Below are 25936 nucleotides of genomic sequence, written 5' to 3'. Positions count from 1 at the left end.
CGGCTGTGGCATTACCCTGCTGGCTGGTTGGGTCTGGTGCTGGTTCTTGAAATGCGGGGGACCCCTAGTCATTTTGTCCCCCGTATTTTGGGAACCAGCGCTGGACCTTGAGCCTGGTGCTGGTTTCATTAAATCAAGGGGACCCCTATTTGTCGGGGACCGTGATTTTATGTCACCAGCAGCGGCTCAATGAGCCCGGGGCTGGTTATGCTCTGGCGGGGGGACCCCGCGCTGTTTTTTTTTTTTTAACTGTTTAACCCTTTTTTTCCACCAGAACCATGCACAGATCTCAATGATCTGTGCAGGGTTCTGGCTAATTCGCCCATCAGAACCTGGTCTGATTTTTGGGCGAATTTTAGACACATTTATACAAATCGCATATCATTAAATATGCGATTTGTATGCTTTTAAATGTGAAAACATCTGGATGCGATGTGCTGCGAAAAACAGCCATCGCATTTCCAGAATGTCAAATTTGTTGGCCAAAATCGCACTTTTTTCACATTTTCGCAGCTCATTAAATATGCGAAAATGTAAAAACATGCGATTTCGGCCGTTTTTGCGAAAAAAATTGCAAAAAAAAACGCATCCCATAGAATGTCACCCTTTGTCTCATTCTGTCTCTTCCACATTTTGACTAGAAATCACTGGTCACATTGTGCACCAGCGACCAGCAATTTTCAGCCATAATCGCAGGAACATTCTCCTGCGACCAGCGTCCATTATGGCCTAGCTGTGGGAGCGCTCTCCTAGCGATTTATTGCCCACAACACAAATAAACACTGGCAATATGGTCGCTCAGCAACCATTTAGCGAACGATAACGGCTTAAATCGCCCAGTGTGTACAGGGCTTACCCTTTCAGGTACAAAGTCTAGTCAGGCTCAACATCCCAAGCGCTAGTAGCAGACCCAATGGTGAGCCACTTTAAAATAAGAACATTTAATGTAGACCATTTTTTAATAAAAAAAAAATTACAATTAATTAAAACATTTAAACAAGACTGTTTGAATTGCAAAAAAAAATAAAAAATTTGGACGGCAAAAGGTTAAGAAATTAAGCATTTACATTCAACTCTGAATTACTGTAGGTTCTGAATAAATATTATTTATTATTTACTTTCTTTTGTCTCAAACAAATATGTGTTCCTACATTAACTATACCATCTATTACACTATAGTCATGTGATGATTGTACTTTGTTTCAGCAAGCACTGTATTTAACTTTAGAAACTGAAAAATCTAATTAACAAACTGTGGTTTTGTTTGCCATAAATATGATCCCATTTTCACATTCTATATATGATAATTGTTATAGGCACTAAAAAATGTTGAAAAACTTAATAGTACATTGAAATTAATTTCAATTTATGGTGTCTGGGCATGTAATGCTAAGAGTAATTAACTGGTCTTAATTTAAATCACTTTATAATATTATTATTATACTGTGGTGTGCCTTATTCATGTCTATGTGAACAATAAATAATCCTCAAAAAAATATAGACGTCTTTCAAGAAATTAATTTTCAAATTCTGAAAGATTGATACTTTATTATTATTATCATTATTATTATTATTAATAATAAAAAAACAACAATAAAAATAAAATTATAATAAAATATGTAATAGTACTACCGCAAATATGGAAAATAATAAAAAATAATATTACTACTACTAATGAGAATAATAATAATAATAATAATAATAATAATAATAATAATAATAAATGTACAGTATAAAATGATGACAATGACTACAACTACTACTAATACAAATGATTATTAGGAATGGAAAATAATAATAACATTATAATAAAATAGGTAAAGCACTACTGTCAATAATACAAGTAACAATTATAAATGGAAAATAATAATAACATTATAATAAAATAGGTAAAGCACTACTGTCAATAATACAAGTGAAGAAGAAGAAGAAGAAGAAGAAGAAGAAGAAGAAGAAGAAGAAGAAGAAGAAGAAGAAGAAGAAGAAGAAGAAGAAGAAGAAGAAGAAGAAGAAGAAGAAGAAGAAGAAGAAGAAGAAGAAGAAGAAGAAGAAGAAGAAGAAGAAGAAGAAGAAGAAGAAGAAGAAGAAGAAGAAGAAGAAGAAGAAGAAGAAGAAGAAGAAGAAGAAGAAGAAGAAGAAGAAGAAGAAGAAGAAGAAGAAGAAGAAGAAGAAGAAGAAGAAGAAGAAGAAGAAGAAGAAGAAGAAGAAGAAGATATTGTGGACATTTTCCAAGCATTCGGCTATACAGTTAGAAGACTTTCAGGCATGCACCAGATCATTCCCTCCACTAATGGTCATATAAACTATCTACTCAGGTCCCTGGAGATAATATGGTTTGCAGCTTTGACCAGTTGTGCACATGGATAGATGAACTAGCATAGCATGGGACTATCCAGGTTAGCAGTTGTGACAACAATTACCATGACTTATCGATCAGGATAATTAATACCTTCCTTTATTGTAGTAGCAGCTAATGACATGGGATTAGGGCTTCAGTTTCCAAGAACAGTGTAAATAGGGATTAGTTATAAAAATTGTACTGTTGTAGCCACATTAAAAATACAAGTGGTCGCAAAGCACTGTACATGCTATATAGCACATCTATCATGGGAAACATGTTGTTAGTATATACTTGTACAGTAGCAGATGCAGATGTACTTGTACAGTAGCAGATGATTTAAAGTCATTTAAGGTGTGGCAGGGACAGCATACCTGAAGATAATGTGGAGGATCCAGAACAGATTTTAGAGCAGCAGGAGCAGGGAAACCGATGTGATCAGGGTCGGGCTGATTAGCAGCACCTGTGCTCTCCTGATATAAGGGTTTTCAGGGCAGAGAGTCATTGCTCCTGATGGTGGAATAGCTGCCCGAGTGATAGGCCGAGGTGTGGGCTATGGTAGGTACCACTGGACCATTCTGAAGAGTTTGTACTATGCTGTGACACCTGTATGCTGCAATGCTGTAACCATTCTTGCCTATGCTGTGTGCCTGGTATGCTGTTTATCTGCTACAAAATAGAGACCAAGACTTAATCGTATCCAGTGTATGTGATTCCTTGTCACAAAGGCTACACTATATAAGGTACTCTTTACCTAGCACGGCGCCCATCGCGGCCATCGCATGCACTAAAAAAACGGGTGCGACGCGATGCCCGCGATTTCCCATAGGGAACAATGTTAAAAGTGTCAATGGACGCGATTTTAGTGTTCAATGCCTCAATGCCCGCGATTTTTCCATAGGAAACAATGTTAAATGGGCCACAGAGCCCAAATAGTCCCCCTGAAGTCTGAAATGGCCCCCACAATTGTTAACGCCACCCCACGATCAAAGTGAACCCGAAGCGTGGCAAGCACAGTGAGCCCGCGAGGGGCGGCGGTACGCGTCCTCCGACCTTTTCATACCCCCACTATCCACGTCGGCGTGGAGTTGAGAATAGAATAGTGTGGCGAGCCCCGCGAGGGGACGCGGATACCTGTGAAGCCCGCGAAGGGACGCGTTTACCTGTGAAGGTATCCGCGTCCCCGCGCGGGGCTCGCTGCGCTCGCCACGCTTTGGGCTCGGTGGCACGCTGCGCTCGCCACACTATTCTATTCTCAACTCCACGCCGACATGGATAGTGGGGGTATGAAAAGGTCGGAGGACGCGTACCGCCGACCCTCGCGGGCTCGATGCGCTTGCCACGCTTCGGGTTCACGTTGATCGTGGGGTGGCGTTAACAATTGTGGGGGCCATTTCTGGCTTCAGGGGGACTATTAGGGCTCTGTGGCCCATTTAACATTGTTTCCTATGGAAAAATCGCGGGCATTGAGGCATTGAACACAAAAATCGCGTCCATTGACACTTTTAACATTGATCCCTATGGGAAATCGCGGGAAATCGCGGGCATCGCGTCGCACCCGTTTTTTTAGTGCATGCGATGGCCGCGATTTTTTACCCCCGATGACCGCGATGGACATCGTGGGCGCCGTTCTAGGTAAAGAGTACCCTATATAATTGCTATTAATTTACATATTTCTGTGTGCTTCTACTTTATACCCAATGACGCCCTCTGCCTGTTTTCCTTCTCTGATATTAGCAATACATTAGGCAACCAATTTTTTATCTATTTAATATCACACAGGATGAGGAGAATATACAGTATACAAGTGCACTGGGTGTAAATTGCATTTGAACTAAGTTATATGACAAATAAACAACTGCGAAACAGAAGCAAAAAAAAACTTTATTACTTGATCGTTTCTCATGCAGCTTTATGTGGTGGTGCATAATACCAGATTTTAAGGCATATTAATATATTCTCATCTTCCTCCTGTAGCCATTTTCTTATTGCTGGAGATTTCAAACAATATACAGTACGCTTCTGAAAAATCTTTTAATCCTGCAACATTAAAGACAGATAATCAATGACCTATGTGCTGTTGTTCAAAATCAGTCATTAATCTTAATTAGAAAATGGAACATTGCTGCAAACCAATCTGCCAGTGAATATAGCGATATATTTACAGAAGAAATGTGTCTCAGCTCGAACCCTAGGATGTAGAGGGAAAAGGACTCAGACAGTAAATCTGCCGGGGACTGTTCTGTACTAATTAAACCTTTCCAAGTAGTTTGGAAAATTGATGCCATGAGCAAAGTGAGGAATACACAAATAGATGGCCTTATTGCTAACAGGCGTATAGTTATAATATACTGTAACTCTATAAGGAGTGTTTAAAACACACATATTCGAGATTGAGTTGTGTGCACTAAAGGCAGCGTTGCCTACCCTCCCGGAATGGCCGGTAGGGTCTCGGAAATCGGGTCGCCCTTCCGACCCACCGGAAAGGGGGGCAAGCCTCCCAAATTGCATGCAGTTTGCCGCGACCCCCCCTTCAGCGGAGGGGAAGTCTATGGGACCAAAGACGTCCTTGTAGCCTCACCCCCTGCTGTCCAATGCATGAAATACCAGCATTGGATGTGGGGGCGTGGTCGCAAGAATGCGATCGTGCTGGTCAGGCCCCTAAACATGACATGGCCATTTCCAGTCATGCCCCTTTCCCGTCCATCAGCAGCCCCTCCCCCACCACTGCCACACTGAATCAATCAATGGTTGCTCACCATCAAATGATTTCTCCTGCCTTCGGTAAGACTTGACTTTTCTAGCACCTGCTGTCCTCCGGGTTTGGGGCGGTCGCTGACATCATGTGGTGTCAGCTGTCTGCCCCAAGCAGGCCTCGCCATGTCTGCATCTGCAAGGGAACGCCCAGCATTTTTATGGAGATGTGCTCCAGCCCCCTGCCTGCTCCCTTCCCTTCAACTATGGAGAGAACAAAAGCAAAAAATCTCGACCATCGGGAATGGGGTCAAATTCGACCCGTAATGAACTGGTCTAAATCGGACCATGACAGTGCACTATTTCTTTGTGTGAGGTTGTGGATTATAGGTTTTCCTTCTGGCTATCGGTTTAAAAAGTTGTAATCTGGTCCTATTAAAAAATAATTGCTAAAGACTGGATCTAGGAGTTGGCTATCATGTACACGTTGAGGAATGTTTCATATTACGGCGCTTCATACATATAGAGATTTTCAGCCCACCACCAAAAACCGCAGATTTATTAGTATTGACCGCATTGTATTCTTAGCATGAAGAAGCCGGAAGAGTGAGCAAATCTCCTGAGCATATACCCATTCCTCCATCGCTCCCCCCCCCCCCCCCCCCCCCGCTTTCCCCAGTTTCCAAGACCTCTTCTCCCCTGCTGTTGTCCACAAGTAGGCTGGCAGTCTAGGGAAACGGGAGTCGGTCTAATGATGTGATTGTGGCCCAGGACCCTCCCTCACAATGCCAGAATCTAAGCAATGTGTAATGGTGGCAATGGCCATGACATGTTCTGCCCCTATTCAGATAAACGTTAGCCAACCAAAGCCCCCAATACCACACCAAGCTTCCCACTGTGTTGACCTGTAATGCCTACTCCTGGAGGGGGCAGCCAGAACATTGGCTAGTACTGTTTGTGTTAAGCTCTTCAGAACTGTTGTACTGCTGTCATAGCCATTTACTTTGGAGACTTTTTTTGACAAAGATCTAAGGCACGTGGTCTCCTTATGTGTGCATGTTCGGTTTCTTTTTCCGAGACACCCCCCCCCCCCCACCCCTACACGCACACACATGTCCATTGCATGCTTCCCACATAGAAAATGATGAGATCTGCAAGCAGCCAATTAAATGGTTATGGCTGTTTGTTCTTCATAGTGTTTAAGTTACTCTGGTTTTTAAGCTGCTTTTTTTCTCAGCCTTAACAAATTGTCTTTACAATAATTGAGACGTTCATTACCGCAAATCACATTTTAAAAGGTCTCAAACTACAGAATGCACTGATTTTAGACATTATGTGGTCACTTGGATGTCCCTTAGGGACAGAGTTCCAAATTGCTCCCTCACTTTTTGTATCAGAATTTTATTAGCAGATAAAAACATGGAGGCTGCTCATGGACATAGGCCAGATTCCCAGATGTAGACTTTACTTCGTCTTAATGTAAATGATGTTCTGTCTGTGATTCAAACCGTGATAACGATATTGAAGTAATGCTTTGTTGTACAGAACACCAACTGGAATTTATTAACTAAACCCAAGTTTATCTTCTGTCAGACCATATCAATCATTTCCCAGGCGCTAGACCAGAAGGCAGTTTATGAGGGATTTGTGAAATGGTCAGATGTAGTCAGAGGGAAGTCTGAGAGAGGTCTGAGAAGAGGATAGATATGGTCAGAGGGAAGTCAGAGAGGTCTGAGAAGTGGACAGTTGTAGTCAGAGGGCAGTCTGAGGGAGGTCTGAGAGGGCAGATGGGGTAGGAATGCAGTCTGAGGGAGGTCTGAGAGGGCAGATGGGATAGGAATGCAGTCTAAGAGAGTTCTGAGAAGCGGATAGATATGGTCAGAGGGCAGTCAGAGAGGTCTGAGAAGTGGACAGTTGTGGTCAGAGGGCAGTCTGAGGGAGGTCTGAGAGGGCAGATGGGGTAGGAATGCAGTCTGAGGGAGGTCTGAGAGGGCAGATGGGGTAGGAATGCAGTCTGAGGTAGGTCTGAGAAGTGGATAGTTGTGTTCAGAGGGCAGTCTGAGGGAGGTCTGAGAGGGCAGATGGGGTAGGAATGCAGTCTGAGGGAGGTCTGAGAAGTGGATAGATATGCTCAGAGGTAGAATTTTCTATGGTCACCAAGTTCTCCTGTCCTGGCTCCTATTTTGTATTGTGGTTGTAAGACTGTGTTTGACACATTCTGCTCTTTAGCTATAATGGCAATTCTTTTTGTATTAACTTCTTTTCCGGAGAGCTTTCCTCAAGTCTGATTCATAATTTCACAAGATTGTAGCATCCGAGTTACCAGCTGAGACAATATTCTGACATTGTACATTTCTAGAAATTGCACATTTACCGAACCTTGCAAGATTGTTTCAAGGTCAGTGGCTTATTTTCTTTTAAGATATTGCTCACTTGAAAGAATAAACTGTTGCATTGTATAATTCTAGACAGACGGTATACATAAAACGGATTCCATAGAGTTATTTAGACAAAATAATAAGTACTGTAGGTTTTAAATGGATAAATCAGTACTGACAGAGCTTATGTTAGCCAATATAATTCTCAAATATCAGTTAATTTAGGTTTAGCTGTCTTCATTCCCCCCAAAAATACAAAAAGGTGTTAAAGTGAAATGGTTTTATTATAAAACTATACAATATATATGATCTGATCATTTAAATAAGGGAAATTAATTATAATAAAGTAAGGTTGTTTAACCACTTGAGTGGTATGCCCGGAAATTTCTTGGGCTCAGCTGTGCTGCCGCAGCGGGCTGTCCTGGAAAATTTCCGGGCATACCACTAAAATGAAGGTGTGCACCACTGGCGCATCACCTGTCTGGGCAACCCCCAGTGGCCGCTCTGCTGTCCCCTCCCCTCAATCCCCCTCACCTTGTCCCCCTCACAATTGTACGCCGGAGCTCCCCTGCCCCCCCCCCCGCCAATAGTAGTAGTAATTGACAGGCGGCAGGTTTCGGGGATGTTCTGGGGGAACTCGGGGGGACTCGGGAGACTTCAGGCACCCGAGTCCTCCTGAGCCGCCGCAAAACATCCCTGAGCCTGCTGCCTGTGTGATCAATGACAGGCGGCAGGGGGCAGCGGCGGTAGGGGAGCTCCGGCATATGCCGGAGTGAAGGTGAGGGGGCTGGCCAATTCTGATGATCTGTGGTGGGTTTTGATGGGGCAGGACAAACCTGCCCTGGTAGGTTTGTCCTGCCCCAGAAAAACCCACCACTCAAGGGGTTAAACTCATTTGTGTTAACACTTGCTCATCTAGGGATACCTGCAAAGCCTGAACTGCCAGTTATAGAAGAGAAGATATACAGTGGTCGACCTCATATGGTTGGCATGCATTAGGGGGTTATTCTATTTGGTTTGGTCCCCCGTGTATGTGCGGATGCAGGGTGCATGCGGACACGGCGAACTACATGTTTAACGTTCTGCTCCCACCTAGAAGTCTGGGCAGGGGGACATGGGTCGGTGGCGGGGGGCACAGCCCATGGGAATGACCAGCATTTCATAGGCGTTCCCATGGTAATCATCCGGTGACGTGGGTTCAGGGGGTGGGCAACTGACATCAGCGGATGTCAGCTGCCCACCTGCTTCCCACACAGGGCGCTCGCAGATCAGAGACACCATAGATGTGTCTCTGATCTGCGAGCACTGGAGAAACTATTCAATGGTCACTGTCCATCCAATGATTTCTCCCCGGCTGCGAATAGATAATTATGCAAATCATCCATTGGCAGCTGTGCAGGGATTCGCGGGGGATTGTGGCATGCATGGAGGACGGCACTGCGGGTGGCATCTGGTGGACTCACAAGACCGCGAGAGTCAACCAGAATAAGGTCCCAGGTCCACAGGGTCATAAGGTCGACACATTTGGCCAAATGTAATAGCCTCCAAGTTTGGGGGCCGTGCGGGATGCCGGACAAACCTCACGGACACCGAACTCACGGGCTAAAACCGTAAATCAAGCAAAAGTTGGGAACTGTTGAAATGATGACATTTTGAACCTGTTGATATTTTGTACCAATCGGCCTTAATGCATGTCAACCAAATATTGTCAACTTATCGTAAAACTATCATCGCATTGCCAGTGGGAGGGTGTTGGCATGAGCAGAGCTGTGACCCAGGAAAAAGTTGTGTGACCTGCTCTATTTCCTGAATGCTTATTATTTATTATTAGTATTATTACATTGTATTTATATGGTTCCACAAGTGGTTGGCAGCGCCATACATAGGGCACACATTAGAACAACACAGAGTACACAGAACTAAACATAACAGTAACTGAAGAACTAAAACAGAGCACAGGTAACAGCAGCACAATTCTTAGTACACAATACAGCTGGGATGTAGGGAAGCAGAGGAGCAGTCTGCATGTTACCAGGGGCAGGTTATCAGTGGTAGACATGAGCACAGGTAACAGCAGCACAATTCTTAGTACACAATACAGCTGGGATGTAGAGAAGCAGAGGAGCAGTCTGCATGTTACCAGGGGCAGGTTATCAGTGGTAGACATGAGCACAGGTAACAGCAGCACAATTCTTAGTACACAATACAGCTGGGATGTAGGGAAGCAGAGGAGCAGTCTGCATGTTACCAGGGGCAGGTGTCAGTGGTAGAGATGAGCACAGGTAACAGCAGCACAATGCTTAGTACACAATACAGCTGGGATGTAGGGAAGCAGAGGAGCAGTCTGCATGTTACCAGGGGCAGGTGTCAGTGGTAGAGATGAGCACAGGTAACAGCAGCACAATGCTCAGTACACAATACAGCTGGGATGTAGAGAAGCAGAGGAGCAGTCTGCATGTTACCAGGGGCAGGTTATCAGTGGTAGACATGAGCACAGGTAACAGCAGCACAATGCTCAGTACACAATACAGCTGGGATGTAGGGAAGCAGAGGAGCAGTCTGCATGTTACCAGGGGCAGTGTCAGGAACCAGTCTGTTTTGTTTTCTGTCAGTTTCTGTTTGGCATTTTGACTTCTGTTTGGTGACCTCCAGTGGCAGGTCTGTTGCCATTACAGCTTTGTGTTCTGGGAGCTTAGTTTATTCACTAGGCTGTGAGATATTAAGCTAATCAAGCACTAGCCTGGGAGCTCCCTGAATCTTCAGGTGTAATTAATCACCTGAGCCCTTTATAGGGCAGGCTCACCTGCAGTATTCTGCCAGTGATAGCTTTCTGTTTAAGTTCCTGCTGCATTTGCAGGGAACTTCTGTTTGCTCCTAGCCACGCTTCCTGGTCCCTTGTTCCAGTCTCCTGTTTGGATCCCATGATATATCCTCTGCAGCTCAGCTCCTTGCTAGTAATAGCATTAGCCTGATTACCCGGTCCCCGGAGCATTGTTGCTCCAGTCTTTGAAGTGTCCTGGTGTATACTCCTGCTCTCTTGTCTCCCAGCCTGCTTGGATCATCATCCTGTCCTGGGCCAGAGCCTGCACCTGTCCCCGTTACCTATCTGCCTGTGGGTCACGTAAGTGCTCCGTTGGAGCCTGCTGGTTATTCCTTATACCATCTTTGGCCCGCCTTGGCTGTACCCCTCCGTGGGTCCGCTGTTACTTTGCGGTATCATTTCTGTTGTCCTTCCTCTTTGGTTATTGTCTGTCACCTTAGCGTTGGGTAGGCAGGGGTATTTCCCTTCTAGCTACTCCTTGTTTTGGGGAATCGCAGTCTCGGGGTGTCCCTGTTCCGAGATTCCCTATTTCCTTGTTTGTGTCTGCGACTGGGTCGCCGTTCCCCGTTCTTGGCCAGGTGCCGGTAGTTAGGGGTCTCTTCCCAGCTAGGCCCTGTAGCTAGACGGTCCTTTTGAGATACCCCCTGGCGATCGCTCACCCCTTGTCTTTACCTAACACCTGGCTGCATCGGGGTCAGAGCCGGCCTAACTGGCTCTGTCGAACGCGGCGGCTACAGGCGAAGCCTAGCACTTGCAGGGGTATTCCATCTGCCCGGGGGACTCAACAGAGTCAGTGTAGGTTTTGCTGTGGCCGTTCTAAACAGCGGTCCCAGCTGCGGGCTCACGCCTGACCTTTTTCCTCCTGCCAGATGTCGTATCACCCAGAGCCCAGGCGAAAACCATAACAGGCAGGTTATCAGTGGTAGACATGAGCACAGGTAACAGCAGCACAATGCTCAGAGGAGCAGTCTGCATGTTACCAGGGGCAGGTTATCAGTGGTAGACATGAGCACAGGTAACAGCAGCACAATGCTTACTACACAGTACAGCTGGGATGTAGGCAAGCAGAGGAGCAGTCTGCATGTTACCAGGGGCAGGTTATCAGTGGTAGACATGAGCACAGGTAACAGCGGCACAATGCTTAGTACACAGTACAGCTGAGATGTAGGGAAGCAGAGGAGAAATCTGCATGTTACCAGGGGCAGGTTATCAGTGGTAGAGATGAGCACAGGTAACAGCAGCACAGTGCTTAGTACACAGTACAGCTGGGATGTAGGGAAGCAGAGGAGCAGTCTGCATGTTACCAGGGGCAGGTTATCAGTGGTAGACATGAGCACAGGTAACAGCAGCACAATTCTTAGTACACAATACAGCTGGGATGTAGGCAAGCAGAGGAGCAGTCTGCATGTTACCAGGGGCAGGTTATCAGTGGTAGACATGAGCACAGGGAACAGCAGCACAATTCTTAGTACACAATACAGCTGGGATGTAGGGAAGCAGAGGAGCAGTCTGCATGTTACCAGGGGCAGGTTATCAGTGGTAGACATGAGCACAGGTAACAGCAGCACAATTCTTAGTACACAATACAGCTGGGATGTAGGCAAGCAGAGGAGCAGTCTGCATGTTACCAGGGGCAGGTTATCAGTGGTAGACATGAGCACAGGGAACAGCAGCACAATTCTTAGTACACAATACAGCTGGGATGTAGGGAAGCAGAGGAGCAGTCTGCATGTTACCAGGGGCAGGTTATCAGTGGTAGACATGAGCACAGGTAACAGCAGCACAATGCTTAGTACACAGTACAGCTGAGATGTAGGGAAGCACAGGAGAAATCTGCATGTTATCAGGGATAAGTAGTCAGTAGTAGAGATGAATGAACACAGGTGAGAAAAGATGCGGGTATAGATGGTAGGTGAGTAAGAGAGCTGTAATTAAAATGCAAGAAGAAGGCTGTGAGAACAGGAGGGAAGAGGGCCCTGCTCCAAGAAGCTTACAGTCTAGAATGAGGGTAGACAGACAAGTGACAAGAGGTCATACATACAACAGATAGATATAAGGAGCCTTGCGCTGAGAAAGTTTCTAATAAAAGATTTCTCAAAAGGACCCTTCTTTTATGGTCCTCTGAACATAGTTGTTCCGCTGGATTCAAACGGAAGAAACTTAACTTACAATATAAATCTGGCAGGTGTACATGTAATGGTTTCTTTTAACTCAGCTTAGGATCTTTGACAGCATGAACTCAACTTACTTGCTGTTTCACTCACGCGTTCATATAAGGGTATCTTTGCCCACACCTCAGGAGTCAGCGGTCAGGTAAAAAAAAGGGGATTTATTCCAACACACAACGGCACATGAAGACAGGTTAAAAGTCAGACTTGAATAACATTAGCGGGTGAGCGGGTTCCAGCAGCCTTAGAACTCTGTGCTGCAGACACGTGAACTCAGGCGGGGAGTGTGGATGCTTGTCTCCATCAGATGGCAATGTAGACGGGATGCCGGACCCTCCGTCACTCACTTCTTGCGGCGGTTCTATTTCAGGTTCATCAACGCGTTTCGGATATCCTCTGTATCCTTTTTCAAGATGACCCGCCTATTCGCTTGCAGGATATTTCTGTCTGCAGCACGGAGTTCTAAGGCTGCTGGAACCCGCTCACCCGCTAATGTTATTCAAGTCTGACTTTTAACCTGTCTTCATGTGCCGTTGTGTTTTGGAATAAATCCCCTTTTTTTACCTGACCGCTGACTCCTGAGGTGTGGGCAAAGATACCCTTATATGAACGCATGAGTGAAACAGCAAGTAAGTTGAGTTCATGCTGTCATAGATCCTAAGCTGAGTTAAAAGAAACCATTACGTGTACACCTGCCAGAATTATACTGTAAGTTAAGTTTCTTCGTTTGAATCCAGCGGAACAACTATGTTCAGAGGACCATAAAAGAAGGGTCCTTTTGAGAAATCTTTTATTAGAAACTTTCTCAGCGCAAGGCTCCTTATATCTATCTGTTGTATGTATGCTTTCTTGGGTTGGGCGTTAACCCTAATTAAGGAGACCTGCTGCACTTAGTCAGCGCAAGGTTCAGAAATTTTCTGTTTTAAGTGACAAGAGGTGCATGTAAGGAGGCCTGAAGGTAAAAAGTGAGCATGGCAGGCATAGTCAGGACATGAGGCAGCAGGGAGGGAGAGCGGCCTCAGTACTAGGTTATGCAGGAGGGTACGCTTTGATGAACTGGTGGGTTTTCAGAGCCCTTTTAATAATAATAATAATATTTATATAGCACTTTTCTCCCAATAGGTGCTTTACAGTTGTCTTTAAAGCTCAAAATACAAAACAAGCTTAACAGTGGATGTCAGTGAAATGCTAAATAGATAAGTCTTTAGTCTATTTTTAAAGGATTTTACAGTGGGGGCTTCTCGCACTGTGCGAGGAAGAGAGTTCCATAGAGTTGGAGCAACAAAGTTGAAAGCTCGACCCCCAGATGAATTCAGGGAAATTCTGGGTACTGTTAGTAGTCCTTCTTCAACGGCTACGGAGCATCTAATAAAGGGGCAGATGTATCATAGCAGCGCTTATCGCGCCGCTATGATACTTCCTGCTTCGCCTCAATAGCGAGGCGAAGCAGGAAGGGACATCGACAAGATGTATTAATATCTTGCCTGCCGAAGCGGGGGAGCGTTAACTCCCCCCTTCGGCGATGTCCCGTTCTGAAGATAGCGCATCAGTTAATGCTGATGCTCTATCTCCTGTCCCCCGGCCGGCCGCACTGGGCATGCGCGGGATCTCGCTGTTCACGCGAGATCCCCAGCGCAGCCCAGACCTAACAGCAGGGACAGCGCTGTCCCTGCTGTTTAGATAGGGCTTCACCAGCCTGATGCTGGCGAAGCCAAACCCGGCTTCGTGCGGAACGGTCAGCGATGCTGACCGTTCATACATTCGGCCTGCTATCATTTTGATAGCAGCGCCGATATGGACAGGGGCGCATAGCGCCATACTTGCCAACTTTTCTTGTGCCCTTTCCGGGAGAGCCTGCAGCAAGTTACAAAAAGTAGGGGGCGTGGACATCGAGCGTGATGTAAATGGGGCGGGGCCAGGGGCGGAGCTAACCAAATTACATTTCGAGTCGCATTTTAAATCCTTCCTCCTCGCTCGACGCTTACTCCCTGCAGCTTTATAAAAATAATAGTTTCCTTTCCTCCTGCACCCTCATCATTATTCCTCTCCCCCCTCCCTATTGCTTCATAAATATTATATAAAGCAGTGGGGAGGGGGGAGAGGAACAATTTTGATGAAGCTGCGCAGCAGCGTGGTGGAGGTCTGAAGGGGGAGGGAGACAGACCCTAAGGAACGTTAGTAAATAAAACAGCAGGGACGCCAGGGAGCTGAGTGGGAGAAGCAGAAGGCAGCACCGTAGCAGCCAACCTCTAGCTTACTCACCATCTCTTCTGTGGTGCTGCCTTCTACTGCTCGTCTGCTCCTGCTCCCAAGGCTGCCCCGTACTGTGCTGCTGCTGCGGCCAGCGATACCACAGCACAGAATCCCCGCCGGCATTATTAGGACAGCCGCGCAACGTCAGTCATCCTCTACTACACTTTGTGACTTGCGCATGCGCAGTCATTGGTTTTCGCCAAGTAGCTAAAAAAACGGGAGGATCCTATATATTCCCGGGAGACCGGGAGAAAGGACCAAAAAGCGGGACCCTCCCGCTGAATGCGGGAGGGTTGGCAAGTATGCATAGCGCCCCTGTCCATTACCGCATCCCGGCCGCTTCATACATGGGGGAGAAGCGGTATCAGTGCACATAACGTGCGCTGATACCCCTTCTCCCCCATAACGACCCTTCATACATCTGCCCCATAGAGACATAGCTCATTCTAGTGAAAGGGGATGTAGAGTTAGGGAGGGCCTTATATACAGTATGAAGATGAGGAGTTTGAAGTGGATTCTGTAGAGGAATGGGAGCCAGTGCAGATTTTGGTACTTGTGGATTATCACGGCTCCCATCGCATGCCATATATTGTGGCATGCGATGGCAAGCGATGCGATGCGATTTTTGCCAATTTTTGCTGTTTTTGTCAAAATCGCATGCAATCGCATCGCATGCGATCGCATCGCATGCGATTTTTCACTGAAAAGCATCCAAATGCATTGGAATTAGTATGAAACATGTTCAATGGCCCCAAAATGGCATTTTTGAGGCTGTACCACCCCCACTATCAACGCAAACCTGAAGCGTGGCGAGCGCAGCGAGCCCGCGAGGGGCGGCGGTACGTGTCCTACGACCTTTTCATACCCCCACTATCCACGTCGGCGTGGAGTTGAGAATAGAAAGTGTGGCGAGCGCAGCGAGGGACGCGGACACCTGTGAAGCCCGTGAGGGGACGCGTATACCTGTGAAGGTATCCGCCTCCCCTCGCGGGGCTCGCTGCGCTCGCCACGCTTCGGGCTCGGTGGCTCACTGCGCTCGCCACACTTTCTATTCTCAACTCCAAGCCGACGTGGATAGTGGGGGTATGAAAAGGTCGTAGGACGCGTATCGCCGCCGCTCGCCACGCTTCGGGTTTGCGTTGATAGTGGGGGTGGTACAGCCTCAAAAATGCCATTTGGGGGCCATTGAACATGTTTCATACTAATTCCAATTCATTTGGATGCTTTTCAGTGAAAAATCGCATGCGATCGCATGCAATGCGATGCGATTTTTTCATATACGATGGCCATCGTGGGAGCCGTGATAATCCCCAAGCACCTAGATTTTATTGAAGGGGCTTGGCAGAAGTGGAGAAGCGGGAGAGGAAGATAGGTCTAGCTACAGAGTTGAGGACAGACTGGAGGGTATCGCAGGAGGCCAGTAAGGAAATTGTTGCAGTAGTTGGACCATGAGATGACCATTGAGTGAATAATAAGTTCAGGAGCACTCGGGGAGAGAAAAAGTCTGTTGCGAGCAATGTTGCATAGCTGCTACCGTCAGGATTGAGCCAGGGATTGGACTAGCAGGGCAAAGGGGAGATGTGTGGCAGAGAGGCAGCTGGATACCCAAGAGAGGACAGGGGAGAGGCCGGGAGAAGTACAGTTGCTTGTCATCAGTATAGAGGTAGTATTGAAGGACAAATAAGCTTATGAGCTCATTATTATATTCTTTATATATTAACATCTGATATTAAGTGTATGCAGGGCCGGAGCTTCCATTAGACAGGTTTATACAGCTGCCTATGGGCGCCGGACCTAAGGGGGTAGTCTGCTGTCGTTGGCTGTTGTCCAGCACTGGCTGGCCCATTAGGCAGGTCACACAGATGTGTTTGGTGCCGTCACGGGTAAGGCTGCCAGCATAATCCGCCACAACACCTGTCACCGCTTCTATACACCGCTGACTGTCCGCTAGCCTCCTTCTGTCGCTAGCCTCCTCCTCCTGCTGTCACCCACCTGCTAGAATTCTCATTCTGCTACCGACCGCTAGCCTCTTGATATCACGCACTCACTAGCATTCCCCTTCTGCTTCCTCCCGCTAGCCTCCACCATAGATCCATAGTAGCAGGGGCCAGCGGCACCTATGACAGTGGAAGGAGGAGGGGGATTATTATTATTATCACCTCAACAGACCAGCAGTATGTACACCTCAACAGACCAGCAGTATGTACATATGTGGGGCCGGACAGGTGTGTGTGTGTGGGGGGGGGGGGGTTGGGGCAGCAATATGCAGGCAGTTTGCCTAGGGTGCTAACAAAAATTGCACCGGCCCTGTGTGTATGTGATAATACATTAAGTATAATCAGATATAGCTGCCTAATAGTATTGGTGGAACATAATAATCTGAAGTGCTTGAATTGTAGACTTTGAAGCATGCGTATAATCGGAATCGGTACATCTGTCAGAATGAACTTAGGTCTACAGTCATTAGGTCGACCACACTAGGTCGACTGGCAGGAAGGTCGACCTGACTTAAGGTCAACATGGGCCAAGGTCGACATGACTTAAGGTCGCATTTGCATAAAGGTCGACATGAGGAATGTCGACTGGTCATAAGGTCGACATGGGTTTTTCACTGTTTTTTGATCCGAATGTCGACACAGTCGACATGGACACAGTTGGCAATGAGAATCGGACCCTCGCATCGCTCGCTTCGCTCGCAATGCTTCGGGCACGGTGCCTCGCTGCGCTCGGCACACTATTTTATTCTCCCACCACGCCCTAGTGGATGGTAGTGCATGAAATACCGCCTGTCGGCACATGTCGGCTCAAAAAACAGTGAAAAACCCATGTCGACCTTATGACCAGTCGACCTTCCTCATGTCGACCTTTATGCAAATTCGACCTTAAGTCATGTCGACCTTGGCCCATGTCGACCTTAAGTCAGGTCGACCTTCCTGCCAGTCGACCTAGTGGGGTCGACCTAATGACTGTAGACCTAAGTTAATTCTAATAGATGACCGCTTCCCGTATAATCATACTGCAGGAGTGTGAAGCAATCATTCATTATTAATCTGCTTTTCCCCCCCTAAAAATACAGTTTTACCAAAATGTCATCACATCTGTGCAGTAATTGGAAATATGTCTAATTGTACATATGGCTGATCATTCATTGCAAAACACGAAAAATTGTCAGCCAGAAAAAAGTAATAAAGATAATATACAGTAAATTACAATTGTCAATGCACAACACCCCAAATGCTACTTACGGCTTATTTGTTTCATTCCCATCTTCTATCTTCAGATTTTACTGCTCCACCGAGTGCACATGAGAAGAACCACTGGGACTGCACCCTGAAAAAACTAGGGGGTTTAACATTTACTGCATTCAGTGGGCGGGATGTACTAAAGCAGGGGTGGCCAAACCGGTCCTAGAGATCTACCAACGGTCCACGTTTTCCAGGTTACCTAGCTGGTGCACAGCTGTGGTCAGGGGCGGATTGGGGACTAAAAGTGGCCCTGGAAAATTTCTGGAAGTGGCCTCATGTGGGCGGCAACAAATCAATAATGGCCGCACTCATGCATACATACACCTGGTTCCTGTAGTGTTGAGAGATTCCCGGATCAGTAGCACGCCCCTAGGCCCGCCCCAACCCCTCCCCTTGACCTGTCCAAGCCCCTCCCCTTGACCCGCCCCATCATTTTTTTAAACCTTTGCTTCAATTCCATTCTTGATTTTGCACACTGTAATGCCAGTTACATGTTACATCACACACTGTAATGCCCATTACACGTTACACCATACACCACAGTGACCATTACTCGTTATGATGCCAGGACTTTTTTCTAAAGGAGGGTCAACAAGGACAGTGCGCGCCGTAGGCGCGCGTCAAAAAAATTCAATGTAATGCCGATTACACATCACAACCCATTACATAGTATACCATATGCCGGGAGCAGTAATTAAATAATGACCAGGATATAGCGGGTGACTGAGAAAGACGCAGATAGTGGGTCACTGGGGAAGCTGGGGGTGACAGAAATAGCAGGTGACTGGGGAAGCTGGCGTGACTGAGATAGCGGGTAACTGGGGAAGCTGGGGTGTAGCAGATAGCGGGTGACTGGGGAAGCTGGGGTGACTCAGATAGCAGATGACTGCCTGGGGAAGCTGGGGTGACTGGAGAGGCTATGGTGACAGGGAGATAGCGGGGAACAGGGGAAGCTGGGGTGACAGGGTCAGGAGATAGCAGGTATATTTGTATATATATGTATATCACCCCCCTGCACCATCATCACCCCCCCTGCACATCATCATCACCTCCCCCTGCAGCATCACCCCGAGCAGGGCCGGTGCTAGGGTGTTTTTGCGCCTCCCTGCAAACTATAAATTTGGGACACTTCTGGGCCTGCTGCTGGGAATGTGTTTTATACTATATATATACCAGGGGCAGAGAGGCAGAGAAAGAGACCAGGGGCAGAGAGAGAGACCAGGGGCAGAGAGGCAGAGAAAGAGAGACCAGGGGCAGAGAGGCAGAGAAAGAGAGAGACCAGGGGCAGAGAGGCAGAGAAAGAGAGAGACCAGGGGAAGAGAGGCAGAGAAAGAGAGAGACCAGGGGCAGAGAGGCAGAGAAAGAGAGAGACCAGGGGAAGAGAGGCAGAGAAAGAGAGAGACCAGGGGCAGAGAGGCAGAGAAAGAGAGAGACCAGGGGCAGAGAGGCAGAGAAAGAGACCAGGGGCAGAGAGGCAGAGAAAGAGACCAGGGGCAGAGAGAGAGACCAGGGGCAGAGAGGCAGAGAAAGAGAAAGAGAGACCAGGGGCAGAGAGGCAGAGAAAGAGACCAGGGGCAGAGAGAGAGACCAGGGGCAGAGAGGCAGAGAAAGAGAGACCAGGGGCAGAGAGGCAGAGAAAGAGAGAGACCAGGGGCAGAGAGGCAGAGAAAGAGAGAGACCAGGGGCAGAGAGGCAGAGAAAGAGAGAGACCAGGGGAAGAGAGGCAGAGAAAGAGAGAGACCAGGGGCAGAGAGGCAGAGAAAGAGAGAGACCAGGGGAAGAGAGGCAGAGAAAGAGAGAGACCAGGGGAAGAGAGGCAGAGAAAGAGAGACCAGGGGCAGAGGGGCAGAGAAAGAGACCAGGGGCAGAGAGGCAGAGAAAGAGACCAGGGGCAGAGAGACAGAGAAAGAGAGAGAGACCAGGGGCAGATAGGCAGAGAAAGAGAGAGAGAGACCAGGGGCAGAGAGGCAGAGAAAGAGACCATGGGCAGAGAGAGAGAGACCAGGGGCAGAGAAAGAGAGATACCAGGGGCAGAGAGGCAGAGAAAGAGAGAGAGACCAGGGGCAGAGAGGCAGAGAAAGAGACCAGGCGCAGAGAGGCAGAGAATGAGAGAGAGAGAGACCAGGGACAGAGAGGCAGAGAAGGAGAGAGAGAGAGAGACCAGGGGCAGAGAGAGAAAGAGACCAGGGGCAGAGAGGCAGAGAAAGAGAGAGAGACCAGGGGAAGAGAGGTAGAGAAAGAGAGAGAGACCAGGAGCAGAGAGAGAGAGAGAGACCAGGGGCAGAGAGGCAGAGAAAGAGACCAGGGGCAGAGAGGCAGAGAAGGAGAGAGAGAGAGACCAGGGGCAGAGAGGCAGAGAAAGAGACCAGGGGCAGAGAGGCAGAGAAGGAGAGAGAGAGAGACCAGGGGCAGAGAGAGAAAGAGACCAGGGGCAGAGAGGCAGAGAGAGAGAGAGAGACCAGGTGCAGAGAGTCAGAGAAAGAGAGAGAGACCAGGGGCAGAGAGGCAGAGAAAGAGAGAGAGACCAGGGACAGAGAGAAATAGAGAGAGAGTCGAGACCAGGGGCAGAGAGCAAGGCAGACATGGGGAGAGAAAGGGGGGCATGTTCCCAGGTCACTAGTGGGTGTCAGGGCAGACAGAGGTGACTGGGCGATATTGGTGGAAAGAGGAATCAGAGGGTGACAAAGGAGGCAGTGGGTAACTGCTATGAGGTGGGTGCATCCAGAAACATTCATACATTTTCTTACCAGGGTCAGTGAGTGAGGGAGACATATGGGAGAGAGAGGGGGACATATTCCCCAGTCACTATGTTCTGCTCACCTGCTCCTGTGATGACCAGTGTCCCCGAGTGTTGTACAGCTGGTCAGCAAATGGTGGTAATGTTACAGGTGCCTCACTGCTTCTTCTCCACGCCCATAACATCAAGCGTCAGTCTGGACACACACTTGTCAGCATACAGGCAGCGGGAGTCACTGGAGAAAGAAACTGGTGAGGTGATACAATAGAGGAGACCTAAGGACAGGTAAAAGTGTGACAGAAGGCAGAGGGAGACAGGGAGCAGGATGTACCAACCACTTGCGGTACATCCCACCATCGATTGTGCCAATACTTTTCGCATAGACACTAACATATCCGATTTGTAATGCAAAGGACAGCTCTCCCAAAAAGAGATGCCCGTGGAGATGCACTCTGGTGCCTGGACTTCCGGGTCTGTGATCCGGGAGTCCCTCTACCAATGCTCCCAGTGTTGCGGAAAGAAGCCGATGTGCCTCTACAGGGTAATGCCATGTATAGCTGGCATTACCACTGCATTAGGCTACTGGTGGTAGGGCTTTATTAAATTTAAAAATAGGGTAAAATCCCTGAAAATGGGTATTTTACCGCATTTCTGCCGTAGGGAGCATAAAGGGTGATGGAGAGGGTGAAAAACAGATAGTGGTCAATGGGTCATAATGGGTGAAAAGTAAATCAGGGGACAGGGCTGTCCGGGTGATGGGAGGAGAGTCTGCGGCTAAGAGGCGGCACCGGGGGTTAGCGCGGGCCGTGGGAGAGACAGGTACGGTCTGGGCTGGCTCGGGTCACCCCAGGGTCAGGCAGCCCAGGCAGATAGTGGGTCCCTACAGGGTACGGGAAGTCACCGGCAGGGTCCCTCTACTGCATGGGAAGTAACCGGCCGGAATTACCGGACTGTCCGGAGTAATCCCGGATGGGTGGTAACCCTAGGTCCCTGCCGCTCTCATACATACACACATACACCCTGCCACTCTCATACATACACCCTGCCACTCTCATACATACATATACCCTGCCACTCTCATACATACATACATACACCCTGCCACTCTCATACATACATATACCCTGCCACTCTCATACATACATACATACACCCTGCCACTCTCATACATACATACATACACCCTGCCACTCTCATACATACATACACCCTGCCGCTCTCATAAATACATACATACATACACCCTGCTCATACATACATACATACATACATACATACATACACCCTGCCACTCTCATACATACACCCTGCCACTCTCATACATACATATACCCTGCCACTCTCATACATACATACATTATACATACATACACCCTGCCACTCTCATACATACATACACCCTGCCGTTCTCATACATACATACATACATACACCCTGCTCATACATACATACCTACATACACCCTGCCACTCTCATACATACCTACATACACCCTGCCACTCTCATACATACACCCTGCTACTCTCATACATACATACACCCTGCTGCTCTCATACATACATACATACATACATACATACATACACCCTGCCGCTCTCATACATACATACACCCTGCCACTCTCATACATACATACATACATACACCCTGCCGCTCTCATACATACATACACCCTGCCACTCTCATACATACATACACCCTGCCGCTCTCATACATACATACATACATACACCCTGCCGCTCTCATACATACATACACCCTGCCGCTCTCATACATACATACACCCTGCCGCTCTCATACATACATACACCCTGCCGCTCTCATACATACATACACCCTGCCGCTCTCATACATACATACACCCTGCCACTCTCATACATACATACATACATACACCCTGCCGCTCTCATACATAAATACACCCTGCCGCTCTCATACATACATACACCCTGCCGCTCTCATACATACATACATACACCCTGCCGCTCTCATACATACATGCACCCTGCCGCTCTCATACATACATGCACCCTGCCGCTCTCATACATACATACATACATACATACATACACCCTGCCGCTCTCATACATACATTCACCCTGCCGCTCTCATACATACATACAACCTGCCGCTCTCATACATACATACACCCTGACGCTCTTATACATACATACACCCTGCTGCTCTCATACATACATACACCCTGACGCTCTCATACATACATACACCCTGCCGCTCTCATACATAGATACACCCTGACGCTCTCATACATACATACACCCTGACGCTCTCATACATACATGCACCCTGCCACTCTCATACATACATACATACATACACCCTGCCACTCTCATACATACATACACCCTGCCGTTCTCATACATACATACATACATACACCCTGCTCATACATACATACCTACATACACCCTGCCACTCTCATACATACCTACATACACCCTGCCACTCTCATACATACACCCTGCTACTCTCATACATACATACACCCTGCAACTCTCATACATACATACATACATACATACACCCTGCCGCTCTCATACATACATACACCCTGCCACTCTCATACATACATACATACACCCTGCCGCTCTCATACATACATACACCCTGCCACTCTCATACATACATACACCCTGCCGCTCTCATACATACATACATACATACACCCTGCCGCTCTCATACATACATACACCCTGCCGCTCTCATACATACATACACCCTGCCGCTCTCATACATACATACACCCTGCCACTCTCATACATACATACATACATACACCCTGCCGCTCTCATACATAAATACACCCTGCCGCTCTCATACATACATACACCCTGCCGCTCTCATACATACATACATACACCCTGCCGCTCTCATACATACATGCACCCTGCCGCTCTCATACATACATACATACATACATACATACACCCTGCCGCTCTCATACATACATTCACCCTGCCGCTCTCATACATACATACAACCTGCCGCTCTCATACATACATACACCCTGACGCTCTCATACATACATACACCCTGCTGCTCTCATACATACATACACCCTGACGCTCTCATACATACATACACCCTGCCGCTCTCATACATAGATACACCCTGACGCTCTCATACATACATACACCCTGACGCTCTCATACATACATGCACCCTGCCACTCTCATACATACATACATACATACACCCTGCCACTCTCATACATACATACACCCTGCCGTTCTCATACATACATACATACATACACCCTGCTCATACATACATACCTACATACACCCTGCCACTCTCATACATACCTACATACACCCTGCCACTCTCATACATACACCCTGCTACTCTCATACATACATACACCCTGCCGCTCTCATACATACATACATACATACATACACCCTGCCGCTCTCATACATACATACACCCTGCCACTCTCATACATACATACATACACCCTGCCGCTCTCATACATACATACACCCTGCCGCTCTCATACATACACCCTGCTACTCTCATACATACATACACCCTGCCGCTCTCATACATACATACATACATACATACATACACCCTGCCACTCTCATACATACATACACCCTGCCGCTCTCATACATACATACATACATACACCCTGCCGCTCTCATACATACATACACCCTGCCACTCTCATACATACATACACCCTGCCGCTCTCATACATACATACACCCTGCCGCTCTCATACATACATACATACATACATACACCCTGCCGCTCTCATACATACATACACCCTGCCACTCTCATACATACATACATACATACATACACCCTGCCGCTCTCATACATACATACACCCTGCCGCTCTCATACATACATGCACCCTGCCGCTCTCATACATACATGCACCCTGCCGCTCTCATACATACATGCACCCTGCCGCTCTCATACATACATACATACATACATACATACATACACCCTGCCGCTCTCATACATACATTCACCCTGCCGCTCTCATACATACATACACCCTGCCGCTCTCATACATACATACACCCTGCCACTCTCATACATAGATACACCCTGACGCTCTCATACATACATACACCCTGACGCTCTCATACATACATACACCCTGCCGCTCTCATACATACATACCTACATACACCCTGCCACTCTCATACATACATACACCCTGCCACTCTCATACATGCATACACCCTGCCGCTCTCATACATACATACATACACCCTGCCGCTCTCATACATACATACACCCTGACGCTCTCATACATACATACACCCTGCCGCTCTCATACACACATACACCCTGCCGCTCTCATACATAGATACACCCTGACACTCTCATACATACATCTTCACTCTAAGCGGCGTACATTACACTAGTGGCGGCCTCCTGTACACAGCCCCTGTACACAGCCCCCTTAACCAAATTACACACAGGACATTATACACAGCCCCCCTCAACCAAATTACACACAGGACATTATATACAGCCCCCCTCAACCAAATTACACACAGGACATTATACACAGCCCCCCTCAACCAAATTACACACAGGACATTATACACAGCCCCCCTCAACCAAATTACACACAGGACATTATACACAGCCCCCCCTCCCTAAGTTACACAAAGAACATTATACACAGCACCCCTCAACCAAATTACACACAGGACATTATACACAGCCCCCCTCCCTAAGTTACACACAGGACATTATACACAGCCCCCCTCAACCAAATTGCACACAGAACATTATTCACAGCCCCCCCCCCCTCAACCAAATTACACACAGGATATTATACACAGGCCCCCCTCCCCTAAGTTACAAACAGGACATTATACACAGCCTCCCCCCCTCAACCAAATTACACCCAGTACATTACACACAACCCCTGCATCAATATTACACCCAATATGCACTCACCCAACGATCTGTTTTGTAGTGTCTGTGACTGCTTCTGTTAGGGGAGGCAGCATAGAGCACGTAGAGGAGCTGCTGCAGGACCAGGAAGAGCAGGGCTGGATACACGCAGCACACAGTGTGGTGGGCGGGGCCAGCCTCAGGGAACTGCTCAGTGCTGCCCCTGCTGCCTGCAACTTTAAATTCGGCCTCAGGAGCATCGGCCTCCCGGGAAAGTTCCCGGTAATTATAATGGCCAATCCGCCCCTGGCTGTGGTCATTACTAACTGTCACATTTTCAAACCAGCTGCATTCATTCCTACTATAGATCCACAGGTTGCCTGGAAAACATGCACCGTTGGTAGATCTT

General features: G+C 47.6%; 1 long non-coding RNA gene across 1 annotated transcript; it reads right to left on the bottom strand.

The window, feature by feature from the left end:
* Positions 1-4206: 4206 nt before the first annotated feature.
* LOC146081261 (uncharacterized) lies at positions 4207-25826 on the bottom strand. The gene is made up of 5 exons (XR_014475100.1): positions 25591-25826; positions 20718-20869; positions 17898-17982; positions 16645-16769; positions 4207-4378 (listed from the first exon to the last, which is right to left on the bottom strand). It is a non-coding gene; the product is annotated as an uncharacterized LOC146081261 (long non-coding RNA).
* Between the last annotated feature and the right edge of the window lie 110 nt (positions 25827-25936).

This window comes from Crinia signifera, chromosome 5 (assembly GCF_055691185.1).
Source record: "Crinia signifera chromosome 5, ASM5569118v1, whole genome shotgun sequence".
Classification (NCBI taxonomy): domain Eukaryota; kingdom Metazoa; phylum Chordata; class Amphibia; order Anura; family Myobatrachidae; genus Crinia; species Crinia signifera.
The sequence above is the reverse complement of the archived record's forward strand: the minus strand, read 5'-3'. Positions and strand labels throughout refer to the sequence as shown.